The following is a 12,577-nucleotide window of genomic DNA, read 5'->3' as shown; positions in this document are numbered from 1 at the left end:
CCCACTTCTCCTCCAGGCAAATGGCGGGATGGTACCTCACTTAAGGTCACGGCTGCTTCCTTCCCTCTTCCTTGTCTATCCCTCCCAATCTTCCCATCCCCCACGATTATACAGGAGGCACTAAATATTAGAGACGTAATTCTGCTCCCAGCCATTGTTATTATAGTATTCTCCTACAGATGAAATTTTCCTTACATTTCTATCATCAGGTCAAATATGCTGCATCGTAATGAAAGTAGGGTGAACTCAAGAAATATTATCCACAAACTGGAAGTAAAGACAATAATTGATGACTGTCAGGTCAAAAGGCGCTATTTTCACCCTAAGAACGTTGGGGAAAAACGCAAAGAGAAAAAACATATAAATGGAGCGTACCAATGATCCGGCATGGTTCTACTTTGAAGGAATTACATCTTTCTAGTCTGGATAGCTCTTGGCATTCGACAGTAATCAACTACTGCAATCCATGTGGACGAAATACTAAAACATTTTTTTAAGTGGAAATAGCACCTTTTGAACAGACACTCCTCAATTGGTATTGTTCGGCCCGGGTTCGATTTCCGGCTCTGCCACTAAATTTGAAAAAGTGGTACGAGGGCTGGAACGGGGTCCACTCATCCTCGGGAGGTCAACTAAGTAGAGGTGGGCTCGATTCCCACCTCAGTCATGCTGGAAGTGGTTTTCCGTGGTTTCCCACTTCTCCTCCAGGCAAATGGCGGGATGGTACCTCACTTAAGGTCACGGCTGCTTCCTTCCCTCTTCCTTGTCTATCCCTCCCAATCTTCCCATCCCCCACCAAGGCCCTTGTTCAGCATAGCAGGTGAGGCCGCCTGGGCGAGGTACTGGTCATTCTCCCTAGTTGTATCCCCCGACCAATTGTCTCACGCTCCAGGACACTGCCCTTGAGGCGGTAGAGGTGGGATTCCTCGCTGAGTCGGAGGGAAAAACCAACCCTGGAGGGTAAGCAGATACATAAATAAATAAATAAATAAATAAATAAATAAATAAATAAATAAATAAATAAATAAATAAATAAATAAATAAATCAAGTAACTTACCTTTGGGGGAAAAAGTCAACAACCAGCTGGATACAAGAAGTCAATAAAGATTTAGAATGAAGTAAAATAAGAGAACGACAGGAACGACATTCTTCTCCCATATTGAAGGTAAAGTTTTGGGGAAGAGAATACGGGGATGACAAAGAAAAGTCTATATTAAGAACATCGTCGATGAACTAGGTTGTAATTCGTACACCAAGATGAAAAGGATGGCAGTGAACCGTCAGACATGATGATGATGATGATGATATATCTCTAAGTCTTCAGCACATCCTTTCTTGCATAGCCTAATTCAAATTGAACCTATATCCATTTGTAGACATGATAATAAGCTTTTGTCTTTTGCCGTGTCAGAAAACGAGGTGAAATTTCTTTACTTTTCACAGAGAATTTTGCTCAACGTGTTCAGAGGAAAATCTCGTCTGTTCACGAGCAAGACTTCTCTAATAATCAAGGTTTTTAAAAAATCCATTCTAGACACAATGCTGTCATAGTACTGTACACGTGTTACAGTTTTCATGTTGTACAGTGGAATTAGAAATAGTTTTACATTTTCAAATGAGAGCTTATTTCGCCTAGCTTTCGCTATCGTACAACAAAGTCGATCTGAAAATAGACAGAGGTAAAGAGAGTTTCGAACGAGAATGAATTTCTTTCTTATAGAGCAGAAACTGACGCAACTGTGAGCTCACTGTACCTTGGTTCAGTTTTACTTTTTTTTTTTTAATGCTATTTGTTCGGGGCGTCGACCTATAGAGATGTTTTGCCCCTACTTGCACCATGTCATATGAATCTGTGTGTAATTGGAATGGAGGGAGTGTAGAGTGTTGAATGTGAGGAAAGGAACCTTAAGAACGACACAAACACCCAGTCCCCAGGCCAGGGATTATTAATCATTCACAATTAAGAAACCCTGACCCAGCCGGGAATCGAACTCGGGGCCGCCGGGTGAAAATGTTTTGTCATGTTTGTGCCTGACACGATCTCGGGTGCACTGTACACCAAGATATATCATTTCCTAACTTAGTATAAATTTTCATTGCTGTAATTATCTTTTTGGAGCAGGAGCGTGTCGCATTGTTCCGAGAGATGGCAAGGACAAACATTATTTACAGCTGTACTGTGTTACACTCAACGTAATACACTGCTGCTAGATGTAACCAAGGAGCAATTCCTCAACGTACAAATTTAAAAAAAAAATGACTGATCCTACAAAACCGCCTTTGTCATTTCCGTGCAGAGTGACATTAGGCTATATTATTTTTATTATTTTGCAAGGAGTCTGCGGGGCCCCTTAAATGCCCGAGGCCCGCTGCAGACCCTAACGTTACGCCCCTGATTAAGTTAAAATATTACATCCCTGTCCAGCATCTGAAACTACTTCGACCCAAGAACTCATTACCGGTAGATGATTTTTTTAAAGAACTTGTTATTTTCGCGTAACTTGTTATCGTGAAGTAGATTGTGCTGTTAGAAATAGGAGCAACAAGAAGTGACGTCATAAGTATTTTGTCAGCGTGACTTCTTCGGAATGCACCACGGTTGAGATCACTGCTTCATGAGGCATGCCACACCACCTGACGGCTAAGTCCTCCAGTAATGCGTTATACCGATCATAGTTACGGAACAAGGAAACACAAGCTGCCCTATGTTAACGGTAGATTAGTGCAGATGGTCCGTTACGTAGCGGAAAATTGCACATATGTCACACCAGATATCGTTTACTTTATGCAGTCAGTTATAAAGAAAAAGCAAATGAATTCCCAGTACCTTTCTAGGAGCCGTCGTACCTGCAGTGTAGTAGTAGGGGAAGTCATATAGATCGATTCAATGGAAAGCAATAGGATACACTTTTAGGCGACGGAGCCTGTGCCCAAACTGGCGGGTTCCATAAAGACTCAGTCTGTTGGTGGTCTATTTGAAGGTCCTAGTAACACGACAAGCTCGTGTCGGTAAATTTACCGACATGTAAAAGAACTCCTGCAGGTAAAAATTCTGGTACATCGGCTTCTCTGAAAACCGTAAAAGCGGACTGAGTAACTCAGATTGTTGAGGCCCCAGCTTGGCAGGTTTGATCCTGGGTCAATCCCATGGTATTTGAAGGTGTTCAAATACGTCAACCTCGTGTCTGTAGATTTACTGGCAAGTGAAATAACTCCTTTCTTTCCTTCTTAATCTGCTTACCCTCCAAGGTTGGTTTTTCCCTCCGACTCAGCGAGGGATCCCACCTCTACCACCTCAAGGACAGTGTCCTGCAGCGTGAGACATTGGATCGGGGATACAACTGGTGAGGATGACCAGTACCTCGCCCAGACGCCCTCACCTGCTATGCTGAACAGGGGTTTTGGTGGGGGAAGGGAAGATTGGAAGGGATAGACAAGGAAGAGGGAAGGAGGCGGCCGTGGCCGTAAGTTATGTACCATCCCGGCACTTGCCTGGAGGAGAAGTGGGAAACCACGGAAAACCACTTCCAAGTTGGCTGAGGTGGGAATCGAACCCACCTCTACTCAGTTAACCTCCCGAGGCTGAGTGGACCCCGTTCCAGCCCTCGTACCACTTTTCAAATTTCGTGGCAGAGCCGGGAATCGAACCTGAGCCTCCGGGGGTGGCAGCTAATCACACTAACCACTATATGATAGTGGCAAAAAAACTCCTGTGGTACTAAATTCCGGCATCTCGGAGTCTCCGAAAACCGTAAAAGTAGTTAGTGGGACGAAAAGCCAATATCATTATTATTAAAACCGTAAAAAAAGATAGTTACTGGGTCGTAAAACCAATATAATTACTACCACTTTTCCAACACTGGGGGGATCACGGGGACGAACTGTTTTGCACTTGTGGATCTGGCCTGGTTTCACGGTCGGATTCCCTTCCTGACGCCAACCCTATACTGAGGGATTGCGTGTTTCTGTGGTGGTTAGTAGTGAGATGTGTTGTGTGAATATGAAGAGAACTGTGTTGTGACAAACACAAACATCCAGTCCCCAAGTCGTAGGAATTAACCATACACAGTTAAAATCTCCATTACTCGGGGATCGAACCCATGGCCCTTTGAACCGAAGGCAAACACGTTCATGGACTCTCATATGACAGTTTGTAGGGAGGGGCCCAGACCTGGGGTTACGTGGTATTTTTAATATTTTGGAAGATAAATGATGACTTGTATTCTGGGGTAGAATAACCCATGGTACCCCCTGCGTGTTGGTGGGGGACAGTACTACCACTTCTACGTAATACTGATTTTTTAACCATTTTCTTGAAAGGAAAACACCTGACTACATTAGATTTTTGCCTTTCCCTGAGAGCTAGGGGGTGGGGGTGGGGGCACGGCCCCACCCTGCCCCCGGGTATGGGCGCCCTTGAACACGTTGACCATTCAGTCATTCGGATATTACTGCTGCTACTACTACTAATAATATGGCCTCAACTACCGTCTGGAAGCACTTTTATTTGATGTAATCTAGGCTGCCTGCATGTCAATGTGGACGTTCCTTTTACTCTCAAAGGATTACTCTTGGACGATCTCTGACTTCCAATTAATCTTTCTGACTTTCTTTCTTTCTTTCTTTCTTTCTTTCTTTCTTTCTTTCTTTCTTTCTTTCTTAGTCCATCTATCCTCCAGGGTTGGCTTTTCCCTCGGACTCAGCGAGGGATCTCACGTCTACTACCTTAAGGGCAGTGTCCTGGAGCGTGAGACATTTGGTCAGGGGGACACACCCGATAAGGAGGACCAGTACCTCGCCCAGGCGGCCTCGCCTGCTATGCTGAACAAGGGCTTGTGGGGATGGGAAAATTGGAAGGGATAGTCAAGTATATTTAACTCTTCATGTAGGTGTATGTATGGTCGGACAGAATAGCAGGCTTCATAGCCTGAGTCCCACCATATAGTATATTAATTTTTAAATTAGGGATGATAATTCATGTCGATCGATAGCCTAGAGGCCAGCAGTCAAAACCTCGAGAATCTCATAACCCCTTTCGCGAGGCAAAGTGTCTCGCTTTCGGCGGGCGTGTGTGAATCACAAGTGCGGGAATCGAACTGTTTTAAATGGTCACATTTCTAGTAAAATCAGTCCTAACACACGCGCAGCAATATTTTAGAATTTCTTGCCTTCAAAGTGTGTATATTTTATCTTCTTTGTTAATATTGACTGCTTATTTGTAAAAAGGGATGAAATATAACATGCATCCGGGAGATAGCGGGTTCGAATTCCACTGTCGGCAGCCCTGAAGATGGTTTTCCGTGGTTTCCCATTTTCAAACCAGGCAAATTCTTGGGCTGTACCTTAATTAAGGCCACGGCCGCTTTCTTCCAACTCCTAAGCCTTTCCTATCCCATCGTCGCCATAAGATCTATTTGTGTCGGTGCGACGGAAAAAAACGGGGCAGAAGAGAGGATGGAAGTTCTCTGAAAACGAATGCGGGAATTTTGGGCAAAGATCAAAGATCATTGAAGAAAACAGTTGAATGATGTGGTCCATAGCTGGCCGAATCGAAATTAAAAAAATATTTTAAAACACTTATGGGCTCAGCTACCAGGTTGCAGGCCACTAGAAAAATAGAAATATAACAAAATCCATTTCAGGAACTCTTTGAAAACAGACAAAATATTACTGTATTTGCAATTACATAAAAACTGAGTGCTGTTATTTCATTGAATTATGTTTACTCTTGTTTTTTATCTTATAAAAGTGATATTTAACTGTAAAATTATAGCCACTTATTCGCAAAATAGAATGAAGACAATCAGAATGTATTTAATTAATTATTTAATTCATTAATGTATTTCTTTATTTATCGTATGGCTCTTAGTGCTAGGTGTGTCCGAGGACATGTTCGGCTCGCCTGGTGCAGGTCCTATTTGACTCCCATGGGTGACCTGCGCGTCTGGCTGTGGGATGGTGGTGGTGATGATGATGATGATGATGAGGTAGGAGTAGGGTGTAACCCAGTGTCGGCACATACTACTTCTGTCGAATAACACCAAGGAGTCTGCTCAAGCCTTAATGTCTCCATTCGACGGGCGAAGTACAGTTGCAGGTAGAGCCACAAACGCAGCCTGCAATTTAGAAGAGTTACTATTCGATGCTTGATTGTCTTGAAATGTCTCATGGTTCTCCAAATGGTGAACCGTGCCCGATATATTTTTGCTTTCGGGACTAATACAAGGGGAACAAATACTGTATTAAATTTCACTTTATTGTTTGAGAGAGTTATTAAATAGTTTACTTCCAGGCAAGATATAACAGATATCTTGGATTCAGGAGATCAAATGGACTGTATCGCGATTGACCTATCTAAGGCATTTGATAGGGTAGATAATGGGAGACTACAGGCAAAAATGAAGGGCTATTGAACTAGACAAAAGAGTGACTGAATGGGTGACTATATTTCTACAAAGTAGAACTCAGAGAATTAGAGTAGGTGAAGCTTTATCTGATGCTGTAATTATTAAGAGGAGAATTCCTCAAGGCAGTATTATTGGACATTTATGGTTTATTTATTTGTATAAAGTAGCAAGATACCCGTGCTTCGCTACAGTTTTAAACTGTAAGTTATTATTCAAAGTTTTACATTTTGGAGAGTCCACTGTCAGCTGAGCCTTGCGGGAATGATTATTTATTTTGTGATCTAACACACATTTGAACCCCGTAAGGAAGAATTTGAATGTGTTAAACCCTATCTTATTTAACATCTAGGATGTGAAAAAGCGACCAACCTGCGAAATTTTGATTTTGTACGTCGAACAATAATGTAGGAACGAATACTTTTTTTAAGGGGTGAATGTTTTTAAATATTTATTAACATCTAGGATGTAGAAGACCACCCGTCATTAAAATAAAATTAAGTTCGTTCCTGAAACGGTTTCGGGAGAGTGGATATTGTGCTTTTGAGAGTCAACCACTATCAAAATCACTTAGGGGAGAAATATTTTGAATTATACAATATTTTACACCTAGGACATAAAAGAAGATCCTTCTCTAAAAATTACAATGTACGTCAAACGGTTTTGGAGGAATGAATAATTTCGCTTACGGAGCTAACCTCATTTAACACTTTAGGGGTGGAACGTTTGAAAAGACTTCCTATTTCACACCTAGGATTTAAAATATGTACAGCTATTTGGAATTTTTTCTTCGTACGTTAAACCGTTTCTGAGGAAGGAATGAATATATTTGTTTTCGGATCTTAACCCCCATTTAACTCTCTGAGGGGTTAAATTTGTTTCAAACCTTCTGTTATTTAACATCTAGGATATCATTTGAAATTTTATCTTCGTAATTCAAACCGTTTCATACAAATGCATATTTTTGTCATCATTTCTCACCCCCAGTCAAAACCCCTTGGGGGTGTATTGTTTTAAGTCCACTTTTTATTTGTGTCCTCATAAAAATAATTCTGCTTTTACACCCCCTTAGCCTGATCCCCCCCTTAAATACGTGTTTTTTATTTTTCAAGGAGATTCCAAATACCAATTTTGAAGTCCGCAACATTCTTTGTTTTTGAGATATAAGTATCCTCATGCAAATAATTCAGCTCATTTTTCAATTCATTTAACCCCCCCCCCCAATTGGATTTTTCAAAAACAAAAGAATACGTGTTTCTTTATTTTTAAAGGAGATTCCAAATACAATGTTTATGTCCGTAACAAACATCTTCAGTTTTTGAGATATACACATACAAATAATTCAACCCTTTTTACAACCCCCTCCCTTAAGTGCTCTTTCTGAAAACAAAAGTAACGTGTTGATTTATTTTTAAGAGATTAAAAATACCAATTTTCGCGTCTGTAATATGTTAAGTTTTTGAGATATACTGTAAATATGCTCATTTTAAAAATTAATCCCCTTTAACACTTCCCCTTTAGTGGTTTCCACGTTTGTAACATCTTCAGTTTTTGAGGTATCAGTATCCTAATAAAAATAATTCAACCCCTTTTCCAGTCCTTTTCACCCCACCCCTGCCTCTTACGTGTTATTTTCCGAAAAAAATACGCGTTACTTCATTTTTAAAACAGATTACAAACACGAAATTCACGTCTGTAATATGTTGAGGTTTTGAGATAATCTGTAGATAAGTTCATTTTAAAATTTGAGCCCATTTAACACCTTCCTTAAGTGGATTTTGAGAAAACAAATTATGCGTGTTCCTTTACTTTTACAGGAGATTTCAAATATCAGTTTTCACGTCTGAAACATGTTACGTTTTTGAGATATACTGTAGATATACTCATTTTTAGAATTCACCCCCTTTTGTCACTCTTGACCCTCCCTCTACGTTGATTTTCCGAAAAAGGTAATACGTGTTTTTAGTTTTTAAAGGAGATTCCAATTACCAATTTTCATGACTGTAACATCTTCAGTTTTTGAGATATAAATATCCTCATGAAAGGTATTCAATCCCTTTTTCACTTTTTCATCCCCTTTAAGAGAATTTTCCAAAAACAAAAAAATGTGTGTTTCCTTACTCTTAAAGGCGATTCCAAGTACCAATTTTCACGTCTTTAAACTGTTCAGTTTTTTATATATAGATATACTCATTTTAAAAAGTCAACATCGTTTTCACCCCCCTTAGCGACGGAATATCCAAAAATGCTCCCGTAGTGAACACCTACATTGTGATATAAATGTATCCCCAAAATGTCATTTCTTTATATCCAGTAGTTTTGGCTCGGCGATGATGAGTCAGTCAGTCAGTCAGTCAGTCAGTCAGTCAGTCAGTCAGTCAGTCAGTCAGTCAGTCAGTCAGTCAGTCAGTTAGTCAGTCAGGACATTCTGTTTTTTATTGACTTGGTACGTAAAAATGCTTAGGCTTACTTATGCTGCATTGCCCTTTTTTATTATTTTTTGCTCCGAAATCCACTCATTCACTTCAATTTGTCAGTAGAAGTGGGTATAGTACTCTACAATAGTATTTGTTGTGTTAATAATACTCATATGTATTGCACCCATTGCTCTGGGATATGGATACAGTATGTCGTTGCTAGACAATGAAAACCTCGTCGTAATTACACTTACGAGAAAACCACGTTTCTCCATCTATTTTGTGAAGGCTGCCGCGTTGCCTGAGAAGGGAACAGAAGACTCCGATGGTCCAGTAGTTGGGCTATTATTGAGCAATTAAAACTGCCAGATCACTCCTCCGATCATTGCCGACCGCTCAGTTTTGGACTTCTGTAAACTTTCCTCCGAAGGGCTTACGAAGTTTACTTTGCCCAGCAACGATTATAATTGTACTGTACAATACATTATGTTATTACTGGGAAGCAGGATGGTATAGCCGCTTAGCTGCTTGCCTGTCATCCCGGCGACTGTGATTTGATTCCTGGTATTGCTGGGGTGGGATTTTCAGTTGAAAATCCCGTGGTGTCAGGAAAGGCATGTGACCTTAAATCCCCGACCACAACTCTTTCGTGCCTCAGTGCCTGCAGGGACCCTGAACAAGCGTGATAAGTTGCGGAAGAAGATGCTGCTGCTGCTGCTGCTGCTGCTGCTGCTGCTGCTGCTGCTGCTGATGATGATGATGATGATTATTATTATTATTTCTTTCTTCTTTTCTTTCTTAACCTGTTTACCCTCTAGGGGTTTTCCCTCTGACTCAGGAAGGGATCTCACCTCTACCGCCTCAAGGGCAGTGTCATGGAGCGTAACACTTTGAGTCGGGGGATACAGCTGTGGAGGAGAACCAATACCTCGCCCAGGCGGCCTAACCTACTATGCTGAACAGGAGTCTTGTGAGGGGATGGGAAGATTGGGAGGGATAGACAAGAGGGAGGGTAGTGGCTGTGGCCTTAAGTTGGGTACTATCCCGGTATTTACCTGGAGAAGTGGGAAACCACAGAAAACCACTTCGAGGATAGCTGAGGTGGTAATTGAAACCCCCTCTGCTCCGTTGACCTCCCGAAGCAAAGTGGATCCCATTCCAACCCTCGTACCACTTTTGAAATTTCCTGGCAGTTCCGAAAATCAAACTGGGGCCTCTGGGAGTGGCAGCTAATCATGCTAACCACTACACCACACAGGAGGTCATGATGATGATTATTATTATCATTATTATAGTTAATGTTATTTGGCATCCAGCAACAATCGTTTGTTATTTCTGGTATAATCGCAATATATTCATGCGTCGGGGGTACGAAGGTAAAACGATTGGATTTTGGGGCTACGCCAAACAAAAAGTTTGAATACCACTGGCCTAGTGAATGGTCATGGGAACTACGATACTATTAGCTGGAACAGGAGTGGGCTTGTCGGACATTTCTGAGTTGCGGCCCTCCTTGTATCTAGGAGGCTAAGACTATCCGATCCGCCGGTGGTTGCTAAACCGTTAGAGTAGACATACTCACATATAAAGTTTACCTTTTTATTAGAACATGGCAACCTGATCGAATTTAAATCTACTAAAGCTGATGCGGGTGTTGGAGCAGCTATGGCTGCCGGGAATCATGAAGAAAAGTGAATCTGAGCACTCTTAGTTATAGCAGCCAGTACTACTGTACTACTAATCAATAAGTGCAAGTAAGGTTGCACCCTACTTCACAGAAATTTACTGAGCATTTTCAGAATTTTTAACGAAACGCTGAAATGCTTAACATTAAAATAAATGAAGATTCATGGTGTTATAATTGTTATAATAACAATAAAAAACCAAAACCAACAAAACCCCATGGCACTATAGCCCTTGAAGGGCCTTGGCCTACCAAGCGACCGATGTTCAGCCGGAAGGCCTGCTGATTACGAGGTGTCGTGTGGTCAGCACGACGAATCCTCTCCGCCGTTATTCTTGGCTTTCTAGACCAGGGCCGCTATCTCACCGTCAGATAGCTCCTCAATTCTTATCACGTAGGCTGAGAAGGCAGGCACGCTACCCCTACACCACGGGGCCAGAATAATAATAATAATAATAATAATAATAATAATAATAATAATAATAATAATAATAATAATAATAATAATAATAATAATAATAATAACAGCAGCATACAGGCTAGTTTCCCTTTTCCTTCAAGCTATAGTAAAGGGATATATTTCGAGAGATGGATGAAGATTACAAAATATACAATATAACCAAGCAGTAAAATTATAATTTATGAAGGTCATTCTCTCCGCCATAAAAAAAAAAAGTCTCTCGCCATATTTTAAATTGTCGCCAACCCTCTCCAATTTCACCGGGATACATTATGAGAGTGGAGGGAGGGAAAAAAAAGGAGTGCGTCGTTTCCAGATCCTACCGCCTGAGTCCTCATGTTACCCGGGGCAATGGCCTGCCAGAGGGCGAGCGTGCTGCAATCAGCACACCCCCATTCGCAAAGCGTCTGTCGGGTCTGCTTTCATTCCGGCAGAGTAACAATGAAGATTGAGCAGCAGACTCTACTCTCTTTTACTGAAAAGAAGTAGCAGCTTATTGGACAAGTCTAGAATTGGAATCCTTTTGACCTGACAGAATGAGGATAAGCTCTACCAAATGAAAACGAGACACACAGGCTTTCGGTGGGGATTTCATCTAAACGTAACTAATACTAATTGTTGCCTCAAGTTGCTATTTCTTCTTACTAAAAACAATATGAGGAAAATCTACTCTACATGACTGAAATTTGAAAGTTAGGAATGATTCACCTTAACGAGTTATCACTAAGCTAACTGCCAACACTTTTTTACAAGCATACACTCTAAATTTCAAGAAAATTGATCTTATATTTTGTGAGTTATTGAATATTTATGCAATTAAATGCTGCGCTACTAAAAACGTTCCTTGTGCAGCAATTTTTACTAAATTCCATTGGGAGTATATAATAATTTCGTGTGGCTATTTCTAGCCGAGTGCAGCTCTTGTAAGGCAAACCCTCCGATGAGGGTGGGTGGCATCTGCCATGTGTAGGTAATTGCGTGTTATTGTGGTGGAGGATAGTGTTATGTGTTGTGTGTGAGTTTCAGGGATATTGGGGACAGCATAAACACCCAGCCCCCGAGCCATTGGAATTAACCAATGAAGGTTAAAATCCCCGACCCGGCCGGGAATCGAACCCAGGACCCTCTGAACCGAAGGCCAGGACGCTGACCATTCAGCCAACGAGTCGGACCCATTGGGAGTTTACCCATACATTCAAAGTTCGTGTCACTTAATGACTTGCATTTGCTTCGTAGGTGCCATTATTATTATTATTATTATTATTATTATTATTATTATTATTATTATTATTATTATTATAGACTGTTATTCCTTTCAGCGTTCAGTCTGCAAGACTCTGTGAATTTACTAAACGTCGCCACAATCGTCGATTTGCAACTAGCGTTGTGGCCTCATTTAGTTCTATACCTCTTATCTTTAAATCGTTTAAAACCGAGTCTAACCATCGTCGTCTTGGTCTACCTCTACTTCTCTTACCCTCCATAACAGAGTCCATTATTCTCCTAGGTAACCTATCCTCCTCCATTCGTCTCACATGACCCCACCACCGAAGCCGGGTTTATGCGTACAGCTTCATCCATCGAGTTCATTCTTAAATTTGCCTTTATCGC

The sequence above is a fragment of the Anabrus simplex genome, chromosome 6 (genome assembly GCF_040414725.1).
Source record: "Anabrus simplex isolate iqAnaSimp1 chromosome 6, ASM4041472v1, whole genome shotgun sequence".
Taxonomy (NCBI): Eukaryota; Metazoa; Arthropoda; class Insecta; order Orthoptera; family Tettigoniidae; genus Anabrus; species Anabrus simplex.
The sequence above is the reverse complement of the archived record's forward strand: the minus strand, read 5'-3'. Positions refer to the sequence as shown.